Source organism: Aythya marila (assembly GCF_965140915.1).
Source record: "Aythya marila genome assembly, chromosome: 2".
Lineage (NCBI taxonomy): Eukaryota > Metazoa > Chordata > Aves > Anseriformes > Anatidae > Aythya > Aythya marila.
Genome location: NC_139043.1, coordinates 41,464,085 through 41,488,831, shown reverse-complemented (window position 1 = coordinate 41,488,831; position 24,747 = coordinate 41,464,085). Strand labels below are relative to the sequence as shown.

At 41.1% G+C, this 24,747-nt stretch overlaps 1 protein-coding gene across 5 annotated transcripts in view; it reads right to left on the bottom strand.

The window, feature by feature from the left end:
- The window catches only part of LRRC3B (leucine rich repeat containing 3B), a 46,277-nt gene extending 21,862 nt beyond the window's left edge, over positions 1 to 24,415 (bottom strand). Inside the window, exon 1 of one of the 5 annotated variants that reach the window (XM_082752448.1) lies at positions 24,096 to 24,415. The gene's annotated coding sequence lies outside the window, so the exon portion shown is untranslated. Of the gene's footprint in view, positions 1 to 6,604; positions 6,648 to 22,189; positions 22,281 to 23,019; positions 23,039 to 23,604; positions 23,740 to 24,095 lie in introns of those variants that run through there. The other 4 variants (XM_082752450.1, XM_082752452.1, XM_082752449.1 and 1 more) reach the window with 4 other exon arrangements.
- Positions 24,416 to 24,747: the final 332 nt, after the last annotated feature.

Sequence of the window (24,747 nt, the reverse complement as noted above, 5' to 3'; positions counted from 1 at the left end):
AAATTCTTAAGAACCTAATGAAGCAACTAACTGATTTCAATGCATCAAACACTAATTTGCGTGACTACTTTCACACAATCTGTTTTCAGAACACTGCTGAAGGAAGGGAGGCAGGAAGAAAGTTTAAGCCTTTTTAAAAAGCTTTTTGGCACCAAAAGGATGCTTAAGCTCACCAAAAAGGAAGCAAAGATTTTCATTCCATTTTCTGCACCCGAATTACAGAAAAAAAAATCCAAAACAGTGTAGCTAGAAGGCTTAAAACAAACAAACAGATGAGTAAATAAAAAGAAACAAAAATCAATAAAACAAAGCAAAACAAACAACGCTGAACTTTGTTCCTACTTGAGTATCATGTAAACTGTCCCAGTGGTTTCAGGGGGAGCTGAACTAAGCCATGGTAGAACAAGCTTTCTAAAATTCCACCTTTTGTTATTAATTTTAAAAAGCCAGCCAAATGGATTGTAACAGGAAATACATTTTTCCATCTTTCACTTATAATCCTGTCTTGGAAAATTTGAGGCCAACTCATGTCCCTCTACAGAAATAGATACAATATGTGCCAAGGGAAAAGAAGAACTCTGCAGGAACAAGCCACCAAGGTTTTCCCTGAAGGCTCCTGTTTTGTTTTGTAGCCTTAAAAGGCAAAAAAAGGCTTTTTATCCTGCTGGTCAGCTTGCCAAAGCTTGCCAAACTGAGAGCCCCCAGGTCAGACATGTTATCTTGTGACCAGGTTCACTGAGGGATCCTCTGTGGCTTTCTCTTGCTATCTCCCAGCAGAGCCAGCAGAATTATTGTCATCTACTGGTACCAGTTAAATTTTCTACCAGGATATTTGCTTAAACTAGCAATCCCAGCGGCTCTCAGGAGGGCAGACTGAAGGGAAGTTCAGGTGCTCCTAGTTGCTGGAAAAGCAAGAGTTATCACTTCTGCTCTGTACTTCTACAGGTCCAGATGATCTGCAAGTGAGAAGAGGAGCCCTACTGCTGACCAGCTTTTTTTTTTTTTTTTACCAAGCAAGGAATAGCCTAAAGCATGCAGATAACCTCTGCACATGGGCAAAGGAACTACATCATTGTATCACATAGTTAATGCCTTGGGAAAAAAAAAAAAAAAAGCACAGGAGAACAATTAAGTTTTTATTTCTGTTTTTGTTTTGTTTGCTTGTTGTTTTTTTGTTTTGTTTTGTTTTGTTTTGAGATGGGGAGGGAGAAGGAGTTCTCTCTGATCATACAATCATAAGGCTATGTTTTCAAAGTTGTTGCTTGCAAATTTTGCCCTGGGGGTTCACAATTTTCTCTTACTATTTCCTTCGCCCATCTCCAAAAAAAAAAAAAAAAGTTCATTCTTTTCTGGTTAGACTCATTAATTTGACAAACTAAATTAAATCCACTTGAAAAGCTACTTCCTAGAAAAGTTTTCTCTATTTATTTTCACTTTTTGTATCTTCATTTCATGTGACAGATGAAAAAAAAATGCATACAGAGAAAAGAACAACAGACAGAATATTGCTAGACAGATACAAAAACAGAGGGAGTATATGCAGGCATGTATGTAGGCTAAGGAAAAAATACAGCTGAAGTATCTATGAAACCAAACAAATAATGAGTACTCTGATCTTGTAATTTAATCTCATCTGAAATGATTTTTTAAAGCAGCATTCTTAATTCATAGGTCCATTTATAAGAAATGCAGATTTCCAGATAACTCATAAAAATACAGTGCATTCATGCATGACCACAAAAAGCAAGCAAGACTCAATACTACGGTAAAGTGAGGAAATGAACTGTAAAAACATTTTCCCTTACAGCACCAAATGGGTCACATTCATTTAAGTAAATATTTTGCTGTCTTCAAAGAAGTGCAATCCACGCTTTTTCAAAGCCATGCTCTAGGCGTTGCTTGCAAGCTACCCTTCTTTTTTTGGTCTTTATACAAAATTACACACACAAAAAATGTGTTCACATAACACTATCAATGAAATGCTCTTTGCTTTCTACAAATTGTTTGTAAACAACATGTTCTGTCTCTCAAGAAGGTATAGAATACAATCAGCCAACACCTTTGTCCATGTCCAATTCAATCTTGGTAGAAACAAATTTCACTAACTTTAGTCAGCAAGCTGTAATGGCATGGGGTAAAACTATGATATGCACCAAAACTTACAGACTTCTTAATCACTAGCAAGATGCAACAGAATATGCTCTCAGGAAAGCACCAATTTCTCGAAAAGCATTTGGATGGCTTCCTTTTTTAAACGGAGACTTGATGCTTCATGTTCAATCCATACACACCATTTTCTCCCTTTTTTTCCCTAAACTCTAAACATTTTTCCTACACTTACTTCTCCTGAGATTCAGTAGTGACAGTTTCTTCCTTACACTCCTACATATATTTTGCACAAGCTGTTAAACAGAATTAGCCCATGCTTCTCTTTCATATCAGCCTTCATCGGCCAAAAATTTTTCTGTAGAATTTTATCCAACATATTTCACTGTTGCAAAAGCTCAACAGCAGCCAGACTGTTAAATAAAATGGAGAAGGAAAGTGACTGTAAGTGACAGTCCAACATACAATTGGACAGAAGGCTGTCTTTCCTGTGCTCTGACAGACACTAGTAAACTATCCTTAGAAAATTCCCAGTTTTGAATCTCACCTCCCAACTTCTAATTTCTGCAAACACAGCTTGGCAGCCAGGCTGAAGAAAGATTTTGTATACTATGGTCATGCAGGCCTTCCAAATGGCCCCAAGAAGTGTTAACTAGATGAAGACTGGTCCCATGTGGCTAGCAGGAAAGTGGTATGAACACAGCATTTGGAAGATGGGTTGAGAGTGCTCAGTGTTAACTCTTTATGTTGTTTTCAAGGGCTCCATAAAGGCACCACTTATAAGCAAATAACAACAAAAATAATGCCTGGTATCACTTGGTTGTTATAGTCTGCACAATACAATAATCTGGGTTAGTTCTAAAGGAGATAATCATCAAGAGCACTGGCTGAGACATTTGCCTAAACGCAAAAAAAAAAAAATAAAAAAATTCCTTATTTACCCTGAGCATGAAGATACTCTTCAAATTCCATGACAGCTCCTCACTGCAAATTCCTCCTTACTGTTCAAAGCCAGCAGATAAAAATTTGAAGATCAAATTGCCTAGATAAAATAAAGCTTGTAATCTTCATAGACCTAGCAAAGCAAAAACATTAATATAGGCAAATACCCTCCTCCCCCAAAAAAGAATGACAAAAAGGCAAAATTATATCCTGATAATTCATTCAGCTGCAGTCCACTATGATATTTTTAACTAGTGAATAGGAACAACCAGTTTTTAAGGCGACAATCTGAACCCTAAGTGCTATTTTTTAAAATTAAATAAAAATATCAGCAGAGATACCGAGAAGAAAAAAGTGACATTGCAAAACTGACAGATTCTGGGAGATAAAACAATTCATGCCCTTCCTTCACTATGTGTTAGGACCACATGGCAAGGGGAGAAAATCAACATGTGGGACATCTGAAACCCGTATCACAAACAGAAGAAACTGGTGTATAATAAAGAAACAATCCATTATGTAAGTGCTGATTTATGATTAAATCTGGAGGCACATTACTCCTTACTGAAGAGTTCTCTGGTACAGGATCCATGGGGAAAATGGTTTAATTCCCAGAAAAGATGTAGTAAGAGGAGCCTCTCTGGGATATATTTAATGCTGTCCTCCATACTGGGGGTGCAATTCCAAGAATAAAGAGTTAGTCACCAAATCTCCCTCCACCACACATCTATTCATCTCTCGCTTCTCTTCTGCATATCCTGCTCTCTGGAGACAGGAATTCACACCTTTGGGATGCTGCTAAGTCATGTGGGGACATGCCACGCACAAAACTGCTCTTTTGCAGAAATTCCAGCAAATACAGTGGACATCTCACTAGGATTACTTTCTTTACATGGATTTCCATAGGCTGTGATATAGATATCTCTGGTGGTTTCACTACACTGTGCTCCTGAACATAAGCACAACTCTGGTTCTGCACACCCTCACTTTTCTAATGCATACTAGAAATGGACAGAGAATATCCTACCTCTACTGCACACACTGTGAAGCCCAATGGAAGCATAAGAAAAAAGATAAATGATGTTTTAAAATGGTTTAGTCACAGCAACCCTTTTTTATTTTTTGGTAAAAGAAACTTCTCTGTGGAATTACAGTCTACCCTGAGTGCTGTAAATATTTCTGGTTAGCTCTCTACAAAAACCCACCCAAGAATGGGTGCAACTATCCAGAGAGGGGAGGGAATGAGTCATCAGTCTGCAAGCTGAACAACAGACCAAATCGTAGATACAGACCAAGGTAAGCTTTATAATGAATGGAACACCAGTTTCTAAATGACACCTCTGGAGAAAGCAGTGTAGGACAGCAACTTGTAAACACACCTACCTAGCTTAGCTTTAAAAAACAGAGATGGAACCCAGTGGAGCACTTAAAGCAAAACTCCACGGAATCCAAGGGGGAAAAATCTCCCTGAAAAATGTTCAAAACAGCTGAAGAAATTCAATTCTAGCAATACACACCTCTGTAACTCACTTGGTCAAGCATTGTGTCCTATGTTCTTACAGGTGTCATAAATATCAAAGATTAGGAAAACATCATTTTTTAATAAAAAATTACTTCTAATTAACGTAGAACTCTCAGTTTTATTCCTACGAGGATTAGTACAACTTTCCTCACAGAAGGAAAAAAAGACTATAGTGCAAATGTTCTCTCATTTTATATTGAAGAAGTTTCTTTGGCTAAACAAAGACAGCAGCCTCCCATAAAATGAGAGTGCTTCCCACAAACCACACTGATAAAAAAGGCTCAAATTCTCTTTGCAGTCTTGCTGGTCTAAATGCAAATAATCTAGTTAATAACCTTAGATCTCCACCAAAACAACTGAAAGCAAAACACATCCCAAGAGATCTATAGTCTGATTACTGATGATAAGCTGAGATAGCACAGCCCCAGCTGCTCAATATTACACCAAGAAAGAGGTGGGAAGGTTCAGAGAAAACTGCACATATTGGTTTCATGGTTTCACTTCTATTCACAATTTACCCCTGCTATTTCACTCACCCACTCTCTCTTCACCAAAGCATGAAATGCCAGTTGCTTAGATTTAAGCTGTCCAGTATTCAGCTACTGCCACCACAAATTACTAAGTAAATTAGCAAAATGCCACCATTCTACATAATAACTTCACGCTAGCCAAATGTATATTTTCAGATGCTTCACTGCCCTCTTCCAACTCATCTGCTCTCCCGCCTCTGAACCAGCCACAGCACCTGCACCAAGTCGCAGCTCCTGCTCCTTCCCCAAGGCAGCATGCTCTTCCCTGAGGACCACTATGGGTGCAGCACACACCATGGGTACTTTTCCCCCAAAGCCCTACCTGCACCTATACCTTTCTGAGCATTGCATCCCATAAATTACCCCTTTAGTTACTGCATGCTACATAGACCAGGCTCACCACCCTCCTTTGAAACCTATTTGTAGCCAGTGGATGGCTGCCTAAATTAGCTTAGCCCTCAGTGAGGGAAAGAGAACAGGAAGAAGGAAAGCCTGGGAACAGGGTCTTTAGCTCTGTTTTTCAAGAAATTTCCTCACCCACTGACTGCTGGCTCAGATAGAAGATTCACAGGTTTAATTTTGGTGGCTTTCTCCCTGCTAATACTATTTTAGCCCGAACATGCTGCAGCACATTGTGCACTGACTGTGCTAGCCTGGGTAGGGTGAAAAAGCTCAAAATACACTGGTAGGAAAGGTGAGGACTTCATTAAGAAATAAATATATACATATATATATATATATATAGAGAGAGAGAGAGAGAGAGAGAGAGAGAGAGAGTGCTCAAAACTGGGCAGTAGAGGATGATATGCTATGTAGGGACTTGCAATGTAAACCAGCAGATACCAAAAAGGACACAGTACTACATTTTTGTATTGATACCTCCAAACCAATGCTTTAACAAATTAATAAGAAGATAATTTTGAAGGACATAAAGACTAGTTCCATTCCTCTCCTATCTGGACCTGATTTTTTTTTTTTTTTACCTACTTCTTTTTAAGGTAGCTCAGCTTCCATCTCTGCTTCATGGCTTCTAATTCACTTGTTCCTAATTTTAAGTATTTGTGGCCTGGAAGAGTTAAAAACAAAGGGTAGGTGATGAACTGAAGGAACAAAAAGTGGCTGTGCAGGAGGCCCGCTGCAGGAGCTGGGCCACCTCACCGGAGGGCAGGGTGGAAAGCAGCCAGGGAATGTCTCCCTCCTGTTCATGAAAAGACAAGGGGCTGTGAAAGGTTGTTTTCCCACCAGATTGCGGCTGTGTCACACCTACCACGCAGCGATCTAGAGCACCCCTGCCACACACACAATTAAATTCTGTCCAGCCACTACTGACCACCCCCAAAGCACAGCACATGGCACACTTTGATTTAGCATTAGCAAAATACCAATAGCCCCTGGAGAGACTTGGGTTTAATTCCACACCAAAAAATGCGTTCACTATACTGAAAGCAAAGCCGCAGCAGTGAATGATAATTATTAATTGTCAGCCCTTTGATCATTTTCATACCTATGCAGACTGTCTTGGAAAGGACAGCTCCTCTTCCCCAACAGGATTACAGTAACAATATTTTTCTGAAAAGGAAGAACATTTCAGATTGCAAATGGTAGCTCTATATTTCCTTTCTAAACTATTCATATTCTGGAAGCAGAGGAAACAAAATTTCGATATGTAAAAATGCAGCTCAAATATTTTCAGCAGCCCAGCAAAATCCTCTTGCACACATTCTTGGGAGTTAAAAAACAGATCCGCTGCGAGGCACAGCATGTACCTCATGGGAACAGTGCAGATTTATGCTCCTGTTCTCTGGGAAGTCACTGCTATGTAAAAGGATATGATTGGCTTTACAGGTCAAGGTAAAATCTATTGCCCTGGAACAGACCGAAAATGGAAAACAAATCTAGTAGTCTAAACGCACAGAGCTACCGGAAGGGTCTCAGAGATAGGGTACGTCACTGCTGATTTATACAGTTTAAATGGCACAGTCAATTCCTTTCTTTGCATGCTCCTCCATCTGACAACTTTGTATTTTGGTTTATATTTTTCTTGCTTTTCAGCCTTTTTGGAAACTCACACACAAAGGGAAAAGATGTCACATTTCCCCTGGAACAAAATTGGCTTATGACACATGGTATAATACCAAAAATACATAATGTATTAATTTGACACACTCCTGTCATCAAGACTAATTTCTAATATCTTCTTTTCCAGATACAATTAAAGTAATTCTCCGCCTCAGCCATCTAATTTGTATCACTTGCAGAGAGAGTTTCTTCCCACTCGCCCCAAGGACCTTCACATATGAGATCCTAAAATCAATGGGGAGAAGTCTGCTGGAGTCTCTTGTTGCACTTAGTATGTTCTCACCCCAGCAAGTCACTTTGACCGAGAGCTGCTTTTCTCAGCCAACACATCATATTTTTCCCCCATCTTTTCTTGACAATTTTTTCCCTCTTTTTCTGTGCATTGGTGTTTCCCAAACCCTTATGTTTCAGTTACTATTACCATGGCTGTGCTTTCTGGATCTCTGTCCTGCCTCATTGTCACCACCAGGCTATCATTCCTGCTGCAAGTTATCTAAAATTTTAAGAAGGATGACAGCAGTGATCCTGTACGATACTCTCCAATTCTAGGAGTCCTGTCTGGCAACTGCTCAGGCAGATACATAAAATCTAAAGGTGGCATTTTCTGTAAAACTTGTGTGCTTCTGCTATATAAACTTTATGTCGTTCTACCTTTTCTAAATTTACAGCAGTTACTCTTTTGATGTAAAAAGGCAGGGACAGAGGGAGATGAGATATCTGTGTATACTGAAATGCTGTATAAAGTCTTCTGGGGGACAATTAAGTATATAGTCTGTATAAGAGATCCACCTGCTCAAGGATTCATGAGTAATACACCAGCTCAGACAAGTTGCCATTTCACCTTCACAACAGACCTCACTTGGTTAAATATTACGTGTATCTAGCAGAAAGCAGAATTACTGCCCAAGGCACCATTAAAATGCAAAAGACCTTTTTTTCTCCATTTTTTCTGCTTCCCACAATACTGAGCTACCCCTGCAGTGACCTAAGATGAGGTGACAGCTGACTCAGAGGGGACAGACACAGCACTCTCAGCGGCACCACAGGCAGTGCTGTCACAATCTGACCTGGCAGCTCTGTCTTTCCCTTATCTGCCTCATCACACATCTTTTGCTCCCTTGCATCCCCTAATTAAACATACACAGAAATCAAATGACCTGTTGCTTTTTTGTTGTTGTTGTGTGTTTTTTTTTCTTTCCCCACAGAGTGTCCAAAAGTCAAATTCCCTGGTTTCAGAATTTGATGGTGTATAGAATAACAACAAGAGACGCCCCAAAAAACAGGAAACCCACCCTAAATAGTAGCTTGATGTTGCTGACATCAATCTTGCCTCTTTACATCAGTTCTAAATTAAAATATCAAAAGAAAAGGAAGCTTCCCAAAAATATAAATACTGGTCATTATTTTTTATAGCCTTCTATACACAGCCATTTGCACTTGTGAAAGACAATTCCAAAACATTATTCTGACTCTATGCATCATCAAATCAAAACAGTGAAGGTAATGTAACAGCATACTCCCTTTGCACTGCTTCCTTTGACCATTCAGAGATGTCTGTGAAAAACACAAGCCAATATTTTAGGTTGGATATTAGGAGAAATTTCTTTACTGAAAGGGTTGTGTGGAATTGGAACAGGCTGTCCCCAGGAAGTGGTTGAATCACCATCCCTGAAGCTGTTCAAGAAATGTGTAGATTTAGAACTTAGTAGCATGGTTTAGTGGTGGACTTTAGTACTCTGTTAACTAGGAACAGATGATCTTAGAGGTCTTCTCCAACTGGAATGATTTTATGTTACTCATAATTTTAAAGATTCCCTTTCCATGTCCTCTGTCATTGCTTTTTGCTCAACTGCTGTCTTGGTCTCATCATCAAAAATCAAACACCTTTCACTGTCATGAATCTGCATACCCTGAATATAAAGAAAAATCTTTTTGGATCCAGTCCTTTAGACAGAGAAGTTACCCTGGGTGAAAGCGACCTGGCTGTGTCATGTAAGAGGTTAGGAGGCAGGGTACCACATAGCAATCTTATGAGATTCAAGGAAAAGGTGAAATGTGAAAGCAAGTGCTAGTAGCTGCTGAGGACACCTGTGGATTAACTCTATGGCATTGTGTACATGGGCTGATATTGATCGTGCTTTTCTTTCCTCTGTGCCTGGGCAAGCAATCCAGCTAAATGCACACAGTACTGGCATGGAGACTTGGTGTTGAATGCGCTCCTTATACTATACATAATTAGCTAATTCTACCAAAAATACTCCCAGCACAAAACGAACGAATGGAGCCAAAGGCTACCACCAGGCTGGAGAAAATGGCCCTGATTTGGGCAAGCAGCTCTAAAAGAAATAGGAAAGGCTGGAAGATGTCTTCATAAAGTCAAACAGACTCTTAGTCACATCTTTGTTAGTAACTACTGTTCTTCTGCTAACTTTGCACAACAAGGTATGTTTGATGCATGATTTTTCAAAAAGATTTAAAAAAAGAAACAAAAATCATTTTGTAGGCTTATGCTAGTAAAGCTATAAAGGCTAAAAGCCTCAGATTATAGATTATACTTTGGTCTATTTCATTACACACCTTGTGTGGCAATTTATTATGGGAAAAAAAATTACCTAAGTAAATTTATTATGTTTTTTTTTTTTTTTTTTTTAACTTATTTAATGAAAAACTTCCCAAATTATGTAATTTATTATGGCATGACCGTTGTTAATGAAGCTTACAAAAGGTATTGTTGGATAACTTCACGTAAAGGTGATGAAGCAGAGCAGAATGAGGGATTATGTTTTCAGAATTCTGATGCAAAAAAGCCTGAAATAAATGCAAGTTGTGAGCATTTGGAACAGAGGGTGTTTTCATTGTAATTATTTCAGACTGCATGCTGATTGCAAAAGATTAACATAAATAGGAGTTGTTATTGCAGAGGTTTCTATTCTTGCTAGGAAATCCCTTGAATATAGGAAACAGAATTAAAAACATGAAGGCTCTGTACCACAGCATCATAACTTCTGTTCTATTATTTTTTCTACTTAGATATACCAAAATAAAACATAAATAAAACATCTTTAGATTTCCTTGAAGGGAAAACACCACTCTTTTCCAGTAACATGACAAAACAACAAGATATAACCTCACAGCCCAGGAACGAGTGTTTTGGCAGATATTTGCTCTTCCCTCCCAAAAGCGCCCTTACATTACATGGCATGAGGCTACCCTCCAGAGCCTACAGTTCTAGCTGCAGGCCATGTAGTCAGTACAATAAAAACCATAGCAATTAGCAGCTTTTAACTTCCTCTCCCCTCCATTCACAACAGCTAATTGGACACATAAACAATTCACATCTAATTTCTATTATTTTCTACTCCCTTCCCACATTAAGCAGTGGCAAAAATGAATGTACTACAATCCATTTAGTCTGTAAAAACAAAAGTCTTCTTTCTGATTTTTTTTTTTTTTAATAAAAAACAGAAGTAGATAAAAATATCTGATGATGGTACTGGAATTATGTATAATGCGTCTCATTACATCTTTACTTCAGTTTTTATACTTTGCCTTGTTGTATCACTAGGATCACAACCAAGAAGAAAAGTAAATGGCTCAAGGCTGGGTTCTTTGAAGGTATGATGAGGCCTATTACTGTAACACTTTTTCTTGTTTGGTTGGTTGGTTTTAAGGAGGATTAGATATCTATTCAAGCTCTTTGGTTATCTCTCTGCCAGCTGTATGAAGTACAGTACCTACACTCGCAGAATGTAAGAGTCAAAGATGCTACCTGTTCAATTGAGTGTGGCTACAGTGATCAGTATATTATCTTTCTATAGGCTGAATGTTATTTCTTATTGTTCTGTGCTAAACATGATACAAATAGGTCATAAGGAGCTTTCCATACATAAACACTTCTCCACATATGCTGCTGTCTTGCATGGCACGATGGTCAGCCACACCACCGCTGGCCAGGACTTGACCTTCACCCATCTGCCTGGAGACCAAGGGCCTGTGAGCTTCATCTCTTTACTTTCTTCAGCCCCATGACTGCTCAGTACCAGAAGGTGCCAGGAACAGGTCAGCCCTAAGCCCAGTTTTCCTGTCCCAGGGAGGACCTCTGCTACCTCAGACCTGCTGTGCTGCCATCACCCACCAGAAGATGGGGTTGGGACTCCGGGCACTGCCACCGCCTGCCCCAGCCAGGAGACAGGCCTGGCCCCTTCCCAAAAGACATCACGCCAAGAAGGAGGGAGGTCACACTGTGGCCAGCAGCGTGAACACTGCCAGGAACCAGAAGTCCATGGAGCATGTCTGTCTCACAGCACAGACACTGCTGTTGTGCCTAGCAAAGGCAGTTTTAGTAGCAAGCTCCACTGACAGCATAGCACATCTCATACTCCAAATTTGTCCCTCTGTTTCAATGTTATGAAACAGTTCCATCGACTGCGGATCGGGTACAGCTTTAAAATAAAATGTACTAGCACAAAAACAGCAGCCCTGTCTAACATTTACAGAGAGACTTTCAGCACAGTGGATCTCATGAGATTTATTTTATTTTTTTTTTTTAAAGTCTTTCCAAGCCAACTGTACAGTGCCACAGGTTTTCATATGTGTAGCTAAGGGCAGAGTTTGGGTCCCTGCACATATGATTTCTTCTAGTCACTACTAACTGCAAGGGGTGAGCTGCTGACAGAGCACAGAAGCAATTCTACATAAAAACATTACAGAAAAGGGGAAGATCTGTTGCAGTGGCAGAGGGATTCACCACAAGCAGGACACAACCACTGGGGTTTCAAAAAAGAAGGAACAAGCGATAAATAAGAGAGAATTGCTCCTTCTGGAACACAGAACAGTAGGGTTGCAGCAGAAATTTTACCATACATGCAGAGGGGAGGGAGGATTTATGGGCACAATTACAAATTCTGCAAATCCTTTCCAAAGGACTGTCCTTGAACAAGTGAAGCAAGATCCCAATCTCCCCAAACTAACTACATCACAGGCTCGGCAGGAATAAAATGCATTGTACAACTGTCACTTTTATCATTTCAAACAGAATCTTGTTTTAGTAGCCTGTCAGATGACAAGGGTAGATATGAATTCAATAGATAATACTGAAAACCAGAAATAGTTATTTCAAATATTTTTATATTGCAAGTTAGAAACAATACTTCACTTCCCATTTGGATGTATGGCGTGTCCAAATCAGCGTGATTATTATCCATTCCTAAGGTGCTTTCATTATGATTTTGCATACAACTGTCACAAACTGAGACAGCATGCACATTAAATCTGCACTTACATCTGCTATGGTTTACACCCACTTTAATCAAAGCGACTTCAGTGAGCTCAGATTTATGCAGGTTTACCTCAGATCTCTAAATGCAAGTGATTCTCAAGCAAGAAAAGCAATACTGACATTTCCAAAACAAATAACAATCTAATGACTAATAGGAACACCTCTGAACAACCCCGGTCTTGGATTTGAACCAATTGACTTTCCTGTGCCTCCTCTTCCCCATAAAAAGCCCTTCTGAAGGTGACCCCTTTTAGACAGGGGAAATCATAGCTTTCAAAAAGCAGCAGCAATGAAAAGTGAAGAAAGATAAAAAGAAAATAGTAAAAAGGTTAGGGACTGTAAACACTCTCATAAGTATCCAAATATTTGCAAGGAAAATTACACAAAGTTTACTCTTGATTAACTCACTACAGTGCTATACTACAATAAAACATTTCTTCATCCTTGGTTGGGAAACACAGAGGTGCTGCTTTTGTTTAAGCCTTCTGAAGACTCTTCAAAACTACCACCTGAGAATACCTTACCTTCTGGTTCGGAATGGCCTTCTTCCCTTGAGAAAGCAAAGACAAATACCTCCCATTTCAGACCTCCTAAGCTGACTTGCATCTTCCAGAACTATTTTTCTTGGTTGTGCCAACACCTCTGATGGACTTTGTTCTTTAAACATGACTTTGATCCAGAGAAAAATTGGAACAAAGATTTACAAAGTCGGGACAGGGGGAAGAAACAGCTGGCAAGTGAGAGATTTTAGAACCTCATTGCACAACTATCACAGGGGGCTCCCTCACTACCAAGATCAGTGAAAGCTCACCCACGTACCCTCCCCAAAACCACACCACTAAGGGAAAAGAATTGAGCACTTTTCTTGGTAAGGTTTTAGAAGAGATCTCCTGGAGCCCTGAATGAGAACCTTGTGCAAGCCATGACAACTAAAACATCTTCAACTCACACTGCCTCATGTTTAACTCATGTTAAAAACTCAAATGGAAGCATTCTGGAGCACGGGAAGCATAGCTTGGCAGCAGCAGGTACTGAAAATATGTCATGATTCCCTTTATACTTTGGACCAGTCACATAGCCAATAAAAAACCTCTTCATTTATAGAAAAGTTCAGCCTTTAACTTGATTTTTAAGATGCTAATTTCTCAGGGAAGCCCGTGGCTCTGAGCCTTTCACAGAGACAGAGTTCCCATCCAAGAAGCTTTCCTGGGATTAGGGGCTCCACAGCTTGCCCCTTGTACCAGTGTCTATGCATCTGCCCTGACTAATCCCCATACCCTGTGCACACCCAAATTGCCAGCTTTCCCTGGGACTGGGAGTACACCTCCAACAGGCCTGCCAAGAAAATAACTCTAGGCTTAACATGGAAATGCTTTACCATTAGCAGGAAGTTTTACCTTTTACCTCCTGGCAGAGATTTACAAATCTTACATACAACATTTCAGCATGCCCTGATATTTCTGCCATCCTTTTCTTTAGCCATGCCTTCTTACACAGGTCTTTGATCTGGTACATCTCTCTCAGCTCTTCATAGACAACACTGCCCTCTCATGCTGCCCCTATAGCTGACAAATGCAAGCCCAATCCAAGGAATACTCACCCCATTGCATCTGGTCAATTATTGCTAACAGAGGCTGGCTTTTATGTTTGGTTGGTTTGGGCTTTTTTTTTCTGGTGATGGTGCTTTGTTGTTGTTGCTTTTGTTTGTTTATTTGTTTTGTTCTTCTGGATGGGCAAAGAAATTGATTTTTGCCTTCAAAGGAACCAGAACTTCAATACAGGTCAAATACCTAATTTAAAAAGCAAAGGCTTTCACCAGCAAGAGGAACTACAGCACAGTGTAAGGACCCAAGGTGAACTTGGTAATGTCAAGCAGAGTCCCTGGAGTAAAGAGCTGTTCCCCAAAGCGGTGTTCAGGCATGCTCATAGGTGCATCCCACCCTTATGACAGCAGGGCTCACCACCTATTTATCCTTACCAGGCTGAAATCAAACATCCAGCATCACTGCTGCTGCAGGGCAGTCTGTTAGCTGACTTTCAGCCCCATGTTTTCTTTGCTTGCTATCACGGTTGTAGTAATAGTAAGTAATAGAATTGTAATTTTCTTCTTATATTTGAGGAATACAGTGTTCCTCTCTAATCTGAAAAGGCAAAGGCTATGTCACAGAAAACAGGTTTCAGTTGGTTTACACAAGGAACTTTTTTTCCCCCATTCTGGTGTGAAGATGACGAACAGATAATGAAGTTTACACATTATTATACAGATTTAGTTTTGGAAGTGAAGACACAGAGAACTTATTTCTAATTTCCTTTTTTTTCCAGGTTCATTCTTTATTTAGTAAGAACTATAAAAATCTCTTAAGAAAGTAATATATTCAAGACTAATAAAATCCAAGTACAAAATATTTTCAAAGGCAGCTTAGGTACAATTATTAAGTTGTCAAATAAAAGCGTCTAGTCTAAGTTAATATTGGAGGATGCACAAAGTTTACTGCTGATTTCTCAGGCCAAAATGGAACAGTTTCCAGGAGCAAGTCTTCTATCAAAAACTGCCTCTAGGAAACACCACAAACAGCGAGGTGTATGGGTAAAAACAGAGAAGAAAAGAGTAGACAGCAAAATCCCACCCCCCACTAATCTCTGATTTTCACTATGGCAAACCTTCCACCTCATCAGTCAGCCTCCATTTACTCACACCAATTGACCCCAACCTGCTCAGTATCTGTAATTAGGATGCCTTTTTTTTTTCTTCTCTTTTTTTTTCTTTTTTTTCCTAGACAGGAATATTGAAGTGCACTTCCCTAATACCTGATCCTTAGAAGTTAAATCTTCCTCTGTTGGCCATGATATTTAAGTGACTAAAAAGTTATCTTGTCAGTGCCCTTTACCTGCAACTGTGTGCTCCAAAATGAAGAAACAAGAGGGTCAGAAGGGCTGAGACTGCATGGTTGTAGAGCTCCATTAGCTCCTGCACACACACATCACATCTGCATTTACAAATACGCTACTTCTACTACAAAACAGACATTTATTAAATTCAGCAGCATTTTTAACCACGTATTTTATATATTTTTAGAAGGGTATTAATCTTATATATTTAAGTGAGGGAACAGCAGAAGCACCATAAGTTGAGATGGGTACATGGTACAGTAGCCAAGTGAATGGAAGAACACAGGGTCACAGAATCGGCCCCTTGTTCCCAATTGCTTTGCACTAATGAAGTTAATGACTGATGCTGCATGGAGCGGGTGGAAAACACTATTCTGCAAAACCGAGAGTATTTTAGTCTCTGTTTGCGAAAGCCCAAGTGACTACATGGGATTCAAAAGCTGCAATCCACAGCTTTTAGAACCAGAATTTAAAACTAGCAATTTTAGCACGCATGATTAAAATTGCTCTATTAAAACACCAAACAACCAGGCCACAATAACTGCAGTCAGCAAGACTTTGAGGAAACCTATTGAAGGCCATAGCTTACCCACTCTGCGTCTCTACAGAAGGACAGAAAATAAAGGAGCTGTGCAACCTGCAGCATCATCATTTAGCTCATTTTTTCTAATGATTCCCCCTCTGACACAAACACCCATAAACTTCTGAAAGCAATTTACTTATCATCAAAGCATTGTTTCACAAGTTGTGCATGTTGCAGTGAAAATATTAAGACGAAAGCATGTGAAGATGAGAGTGCACGGGGAGAATTTCTCTCCAGGAAGGCTACATTCTGCTCTGGAGAAGGCACAGAGTCTGTCAAAGTGTGCTTGTGTGCCACAGTGACACAGCTGAAAATCAAAAATTGAATGATATTTTTACACAATCTCATACTGAAATTTATGCCAAAAAGCTTTTATTGGATCTAATCTGCAGTCTTATTTCACATCAAGAAAGTCACCAAGCACAACTTCTTGTCTGTAAATAAAATAAATCCACATTTGTGAACTGAAAACAGCAGCAAAGGTGTAACAGCAAATAGCAAATTACTAGTCTACGAGAAAGAGCCATTCTCAGGCAACAAAGACAGCAGGCAAGAGGGTTTGTCAGCTTGTGCTGCACAAACCAGATCAAAAGAGCAGCACACAGCTGATACGTCCATAGCTCTTCATGCAGCATGACAATGAGAAGGGCTGAGATAATCCTAGACGATGCAACAGCATGGATTCAATTTTTAACAGATTCATGCAAGCATTTTTTTTTTGTTCACCACCAAGGGAAGTTGCAATGCTACTGACACTGCACAGTTGACTGTTGTTGTTCAATGTGTTAAAAAAACCCTGCTATAATTAAGGGAATTGCTTGGCCTCTGTCCATTTTGTTCCACACTGCTGCCTCACACTTGTTTAAAGAACTGAGAAAATTTGTTGAAAATGTGGCAGATAGTGGGAAAAAAAAATGTTACGCTTGACTGGTTCAAATTAGGCAGTATTTGTACAGATGGAGCACCTGCCGTGACTGGCAAGAAGAACAGTCATGTCGCTTTGCAAGAAAAGTTTTTGGATCGAAAGTTATTGAAATACCATTTGTATCCATCAAGAATTTTTTTCTGAGCCAAAGACTGAGGTTTCTTACATGTCTAAATCCTGTCATCTCTTACTCTAGCAAAATAAGTATTTATGCATGAAAGCTGCCAATAAGCATACCATGTAATTGATGAAAATGACGAGCAGAATACATACACAATGTCTTCTGTCAAAGGGCAAAAACTGTGAAAGATTCTGAAAACAGCGAATGACCAATACAATCTCTAGAAATAATTAACCTCTCAATGACAAGTCTCCTTAAGAACAAAAATGGGATTAGAAATCTGGTCTGCACAAACATGACGTCTCAGTTTAGCAGCCTCAATATGCACTTACAGGTAAAGGATTGTCCACTGGTTGTATGCTTTCATCCACAGGCTGTTTTTAAATCAAACATGAGATGTTTTTACTCAATTTGAAATGCCGTGCTTAAGAAATTTGCAGCCTTTGAGAGGTGACAACTGAAGTTCTGGGATTTCCTGTGATACAATGTTTCCGGAGTTGTTTCATTCTTAGTTAGAAGATTGTAGAAAAGAACAATTGCCCATTCATACCCCTTTTTGTAATGTCATTTGAAACAGTCTGGAATTTCTCAGCATCAATGAGGAGGAGATATTCTTGCAGCAACAGAGTGAAGAGCTATACTTCTATCTGCAAAACAGGACTAGACACACCCAGAGAACAGCAAAATCCGAAAAATAATACTAAAAAGTTTTCCTCTGACACATGCCTTCCCTTTTAGTGCTTCCGCAGATTAGGAATGACACATATTCATGAACAGTAATATCCTAGTATAAAGTTGTTAAAAATAGACTGTTCAGAAATCACCAATTTTTATCTTAATGACTTCATGTCAACAAAGCTGGAAACAGGGGCAAAAGAGGATGTTTAGAACCGCAGCCTATTTGAAGGTTGCAATGGGAGCTGTACTCTGTTCACTTCAGGAAAAAAAGAACTAAGGGTCATTCTCTTTTTGACACTAATAATGATAAATTATGTTTAACCATACAGAGAATCAAGATAAATTTTAAAGACCAATTACAGCACATCTAGGGAAAAATAAAACAAAGCCAACAAACTACCAAACCCTAGCCACACTTGCTAAAAGACCAAGCCTTGTAAATTAGTGATTCCTGGTCCTGTGATCAGCCTCCTGCCTTTGACTATTCTCCCTCTTTTTGAGCTCCTAAATTTGCAAATATCTATTCAATTTTTTTTCTTCTTGGCAAATACCATTTTTTCCTGAGCAGAGAAAAATATAGGAGCACATACCCCTTTCAAAATAAAAACTTCAGACTAAAAATGTATTACACAATCTGTTTTTAGATGTGTATGATTTTTTTTAAGCTAACAGTATATTAAAAAAACGCATGTATATCGTTATGTGAAGAATTAAAAAAATAATTCAAATGGAATTCTTAATGGAATCAGTTTCCGTTATTCAACATGAAATAAAAATAGGCAAAAAGTCAAGAATGTAAACACTGCTTACATTTTTTTGGGTTGTTTTTTATGTTCATGAGCCAAAGTTTCATCAATGAAATACACAACCACCATTACTTCATTAACCATATACAATCTAGCAAGCAACTTCATAGAAGATTTTTGTTGCAGCTCCGCTTCTAATAAGATGAAGTACTTGCCTAAATCAAATCTCAATATACATTATACGTTTTATTCTTTAGAAAGAAGAATGCTTGCACAAACTGAAAATTGTACACCCAGTGCTTTTGTTTATTTTTAATGATGATGTTTTTGCAATAGCAAACAGCATTGATTCATTTCAATGCCCAAAGGCTTCACCCTTTGCAAAAGCTGCATATTATTCACATGCACATAGATTTGTATACTTTTTTAGGTATTACAAAAATATGTAATACGAAGTACATATAGAAGCAAATTCTATTCAGGCAATACACATTTGTAATCCAGATGAGCGAAAAAACAACAACAACAACAAACCTCCATGCTTTTCATGTGTCCTATTAACTCCCAGTAAACCTATAAAGCAGTCCTTCAAGCCCTCTAATGAAATGCTGAATAGCCACAATATTTACATACAAAACATCTTTAGCTAGTATAGTTGCAAAAGTATGCAACCCAATTTTGGTAAACTGGAAAAAAAAAATAGAAAAAAAGCAAAAAGTCTGTCTTTAAAATCAATGCTATTATCTGCTGGAGGAAGGAGAGAGAAGTAACTTTCACTGCAACTTTGACAGAAGAGAAAATGATAACACCATTAAAACTAACAGCATCCACAAAGTATACCTCTTAGGACAGTCTGTCACCAAGACACACATCAGTAAAAACACTCTCACAATTCACTGTGGTTGTACATCCAAAGGAAGAAGCAGAAACATGGAGCAGTCCCCAGGAGAAGAACATGCTGTGTCAGGCTCCCACAATTTGAGTAGAAGACAGGCTGCTATGTAAGCACTGCGATGCACAGATTTATACAGACAATATTTTCCAAACAAAAGATCTATAGAAAACGTAAGCCCATCCCCTGCCCCTTTGATCTCTGCCCATCTACCTTCTACTTTCCTTACACACAGTTTCCCTCTCTCAACTTTCTGTTTATTGTTTGTCTCTCCTTTTACTGTATAACCAGACTTTTCATTTATTGTTCCTTAAATAATTAAATAGTCTCCATTTGCTTTGCTGCTTCCAGGCTGGAGCAGCAACCCATTTATGTGCTATCAGTCACTTCTATCACCTTTCACTTTCTCTTGTTATTGTACCTTTATAGTACTATTTAGCAGGCAGAGATCAACTTTCTTCTTCTTTTCAAAGGGTAAGTTACCAGCTCTATGAAACTGTTATTAATGTTGGATGAAATGTATTTTAAACACACACTAGGTAGTTGAACTGATCCTGAAAAGCAAGAGGTAAACCATGATCAAGTGCATCAAGAACTGTAGTGCTAATTTTCATCTCTGTTCAAGTAAATTCCAATTACCCAGTTGAATGTGTCTCTGAAAAGGCCTTTTACCAGCACCATTTACTCAAGAGGCATTTTTATCTCCTCTCTATCTGTGGAGCTGAGACACAAAAAGCTAAGTCTGTTCGCTCGGCAAGGCTGAAGCCATCTGAATCTGCCCACCTACAGCATCTTTTCCAAAGTCCCCGGGCAAGCCCCTGGCATAGCAGGGAGCTGAGCCAAAGGGCTGTGCTGCAACCCCACCAACCACTTCATCCTTCGGAAATGCTAAAGTTAAACATTCTCATTTTCATCCTTATAAAAGTTCACAGTGTCCAGAGAGAAATAATAATAATAATTAAGCTAGCTTTGCATGTTCCTTGCTGATAGAAAGCAGGACTCGGGAGCTGTGCCAATCCTTATGGTAAAAGGCTTTCCCCATGTCCAGAGTTAGAGTTAACATGGAAAGAAGCTAATGTTAAAAACAAACCTGCTTGCTGAAGGAACCCAATAGAACATTCAAATACCCAGGACAGAGGGAAAAAAAGCTATTTTCTTGTTCAGTAGCAGTAAGGGCTGTGTTCTTCAAAGTTCAACCTAGGTCTCTGTAAAACATGCCCATGCAGGCTACAAATGCAGCCTCATCTATAGGGATAAACAACGTCAGCCACCAGTGGAAAGTACAGACACACGGACACCAGTAACCACAGAAATCTTGATGAAGCACGAGGATACATCTTTAACCTTTGTGAAGTAACATGAAGCTCCTCCACTGTGGGGTTGGCAACTGTTTATCTAGAGCATGAGCTCAAATGAAGCAGTGAGTAAAACTGCTATCACACCACGCTGCTTTTCCCTCGGATGCATGCAGCTCTCCGTTGTGCATCCAGACTAACAAACTGCACCAGGACAGAGGAAGCACAGAAGCCTCTTTAGGAAAGGTGTTGGATTAAAACTAACAGCAGAGATTAAATTCTCCAGATCAGAAGACTTCTGAATGTAATGCTATCTCACCTACACCACGTTGGATTTAAGAGTAGATGGCAACCTTGTTCACGCATGTACTTCAGAGAGTAAACCATTTAAAAATACTTACTGAGTGTGCTGAGAAATTCTTATATTCTTACTGTTTGGAGTTTCTGTAGATGTATTAACTTTTGATTCTTACCAGCATTGAAGAATTCAACCAAGCCTGCACTTGCAGGAGGTTACTTTTAGTAAATAAGCCAATATTTAAAAAGAGTTGGTCAAACAAGCCAAGGTAAATGCTATGTGTTCCATGAACTCCAATAATTTATTCTTGGCTCAAAACATCATCCTTTTAAAATAAGGTTCTCTTTAGCATTATAAGTTTCTGAATTTCATAGCTTTGTAAGATTTTTCTTTACCTATACTAAAAAAATGTACTGGATGAAGCAAAACTGCACATTATTTTGCTAGCCACGTAACACTAACTTAATCCGCATTTTCAAACCAGGACTGATAAAAGACCACTCATACAGATGACAACAAGGATCATACTTACATTTAAATCCTGTAAGTGATCGCAAATACAATATACTACGCTGAGGAAAAGCTGCTTCCTTAGTCCACCTTCTAATTAATTGGAATGGTAACAACACATATTCCTGCACATTTTCCTTCTTCTTAAATTATTCATTTCATTAAAGGGTTTCACACCTTCCTGCCAGTGAAATAATCCCTTGTGTTACATTCATATAGATACTACTACTGAAGAAACAGGAAATTCATTAAAAGCAAGACTTAGAGGCACCTTAATATTTGAATTAACATCTAAAGTTGACTCTGTAACAGAAAAATACATTTTCTCTAGGTTTAGACACCCAAGTTTGCACTTTAAATAAGGCTAATTTCTTAAGTTTCAATTCTACTGATTGGTGATTATTTCCTGAGTTGCCTTATGATGTGTTTGCTCTGAAGTTACCAGGTTCTAACGTGGCTTCAGCATGAGCAGGAAAAGATTCCCATCTTCTAAAAGATTTTAAATAAGGATCCTGTAAAGCACATGGCAGAGACAAACCACAAATGTATCCTTAAACATCTTGCTATTGTTTTTATCTGTAGCAAAGCTCTCACATACTTTACTAGCACATGATTTACTAGTACTCTGGATTGGATCCAGAGTACAAACACATATGCCTATTAAATGATATTTGTATTTTGATTTTGATCTCTTGTTTGAGCCAAAACACACTGATTCTCAATCATAGCAGCTACAATCCTTCTTCTCATTCACTCAGGCCCCGATCTCCAAGATGCTGAGCAGTTTAAACTCACCACGGGTCAATGGAAAACGACAACCATCCACAGGACATCGCCTTTCGCAGACCAAAGTCAGCACCGCTTTCACAGCAAACCTCAGAGAAAGCGAGATCAGGGCTGTGACCCAACTAGCAACAGCTGGATAAATGTGACAGATATGGACTTAACCCCAGACCCTTCTACTGGAGCCAAAGCCCTCCCATCAGCAGCAAGAGGCACGTCCCCACACAGCACCTATGCTGGAACTATCTGAATACGGGCCCAGTCCCGCTGGCTTGAGTCATCAGAGGATTACCTGTAGGAGTAATCCCATAGAAACCCATGGCAACTCGCACAAATCAGGGCTGCGGAATCAGCTAAGCAATCACATTGGTATCATTAATTCCAAGCAAGATACAGAAGCTAAACTAGAAAATCAGACTCTGAACGCAGCATAGATTTTGCAAACGAGTTTATTCTACAGCTTAATTACTTTGTTCTTTCCCTCTAAATCAAACTAGAAACCCATTGTGTGCCTGTCCTTTTAATTAAGTTACTGAGCAAAATACTAAAAACACAAGCTGTATGAACACTGTGGTTTCCTGTATGAAAGCCTTCAAGTTACTGCTCGCAGAGGGGCATGACACACACCTTGCAATTGAAATGTACAAATTGGTAGACAGATTACCACAAGAAGTTGTTCACAGTTATTTTTCAGTATTCAGAAAAGACTGCCCTCTAAAAGTACTCATTTTCCGTCCCTTAACAAATCTGTAACATTTTCTCATGGTTATTATTTTTTTAAATAATTACAATCGCTTCAAAAGCATTAGCTTATTTTGTCATTTTCATAGATATGTAAATACCTCTGGGCTCGCTTCTTTGAAGCGAGCACTAAAACGCTGTTTGCCTTGCTTTCATTCTGACTCTGGAAATAGTTGGTTTATCCACGCTTTTCAAGTTATTTGGCTCTTTTCATTTCGCTGTCACACCATTTCTGCTCTCTAGGGACATTCAGAAAGACCGGGTGATAACCTGCAGCCTGAACGGCTTTGCCATTTCCTAACGGGAGCTCTAAAAATCTTAAAAATTTTAAAAGGAAGAAGCCGGGAAGGAAAGAAAAATTCCTGCTGGCACATCTGAGGCATTTTCCAAATTTCTGGGGAGGGGAAATTCTGGCCGTGTGCATTGCCATGAAGGCGAGGGAAGAGCCTGCTGTTCCCAGCCCTCTCGCACACACACCCCAAATCCCCACCGCAAGCACCGGGGCATTCCCACGCCGGCTTTAGGGTTGCGGCCGTGCCCTGCTGGGGGCTCCCACCCCCTACGGAGCCCCCCATCCCCGCGGGACCCCAAATCAGCGGGTCGGGGGCCGCAGGGCTGTACCCGGGGGGGGCTGCAGCTGCCCCCCGGTGCCTCCCTGGGCTGCGGGGCCAGGAGGTGCGGCTCACCTGGGCGCAGCGAGCGCCGCCGCTGCCCCTGCAGCCCGGCTGCCATTTGTTGCTCGCGTTCAGAAGGAGCTGCCCTCTCCTCCCCATCACCACCGCCACCCGGCAGCAACTGGTCCTGGGAGGTGTCAAAGTGGAAAAACCCCAGGGCAGAGCAAACGGCGCCCTCCCGGCAAGGCGGGCACGGAGAGGGGGGCGCTTTTTGCTCCGCTTTTTGGCATCGGGGTCGCGAGGCTCAGCCCCTCGCTCGGTGCCGAGCAGGGGGTGGCAGCCCCCTCCCCGCAGCCTCCCCGCCCCTTCTCCCCTCCTTCCCCCGCCGCCTCGGCGCAGCCCCAGCCCCGGCTGTACCGGGAGCATCTCCGGGGGCCCTGGCTGATCCGTGTCCGGCTCGGCACGGCACGGCACGGCGCTGCTCGCCTCCCTCCCTCCCCGTCGAGTTTCCTCCCGGCTCCGCCACCTCCCCCCCCACCACGTCGCACGACCCCGCAACTTACATCGCGGAGCGGCGCCTCCCCGCAAAACTTCGCGGTGTGCCGCCCCCGGCGGCTCGGCACGGCTCGGCACGGCTTAGCACGGCTTGGCACGGCTCGGCACGGCTCGGCACGGCCCGGCGCAACAGGCAGCGCAGCCTCACCTGGCGCGGGGCCGCCGCGCCATGGGAGCGACGGGCGGAGCCTGCCGGGGGCGGTGGGGCCGGGGCCGGGGCCGGGGCCGGGGCCGGGGGGGGCCGGGGCGCAGCCACCGCCCGGCCGCCCTCCTGCCTCCGCCGGGCGGCTCTGCCTGCGCCGCCGCCGCTCCCTCCTGCCCCTGCGCTGCGGCTGCAGGCAGGCGGGGAGGGAGGAGAGAGCAGAGGGTGGGAGGGAGGAAGGAGGAGACTCCCCTCCCGCTGCCACAAGCACGGCGGGGGGATGCTCCCCCGAGGGGAGATGCTCCCCCGGAGCGGAGGTGCCGGCGGGGAGCGTCCCCTCCCCTCCCGGTGCTGGCTCCCCCCGGCGGCAGGGGTGCGGGGGGCAGAGCGCGGCCCCGAGGGGCGCAGGCGTGCCCCTGCTGCGCGCCCCGCCACCTCATCGCAGCTGTAGGTTCCTCGCTTTGCCGCTCCGAAGGTAATGCTAAATAAAAAAAAAAGGCACAAGTGTTTCTGCCAGC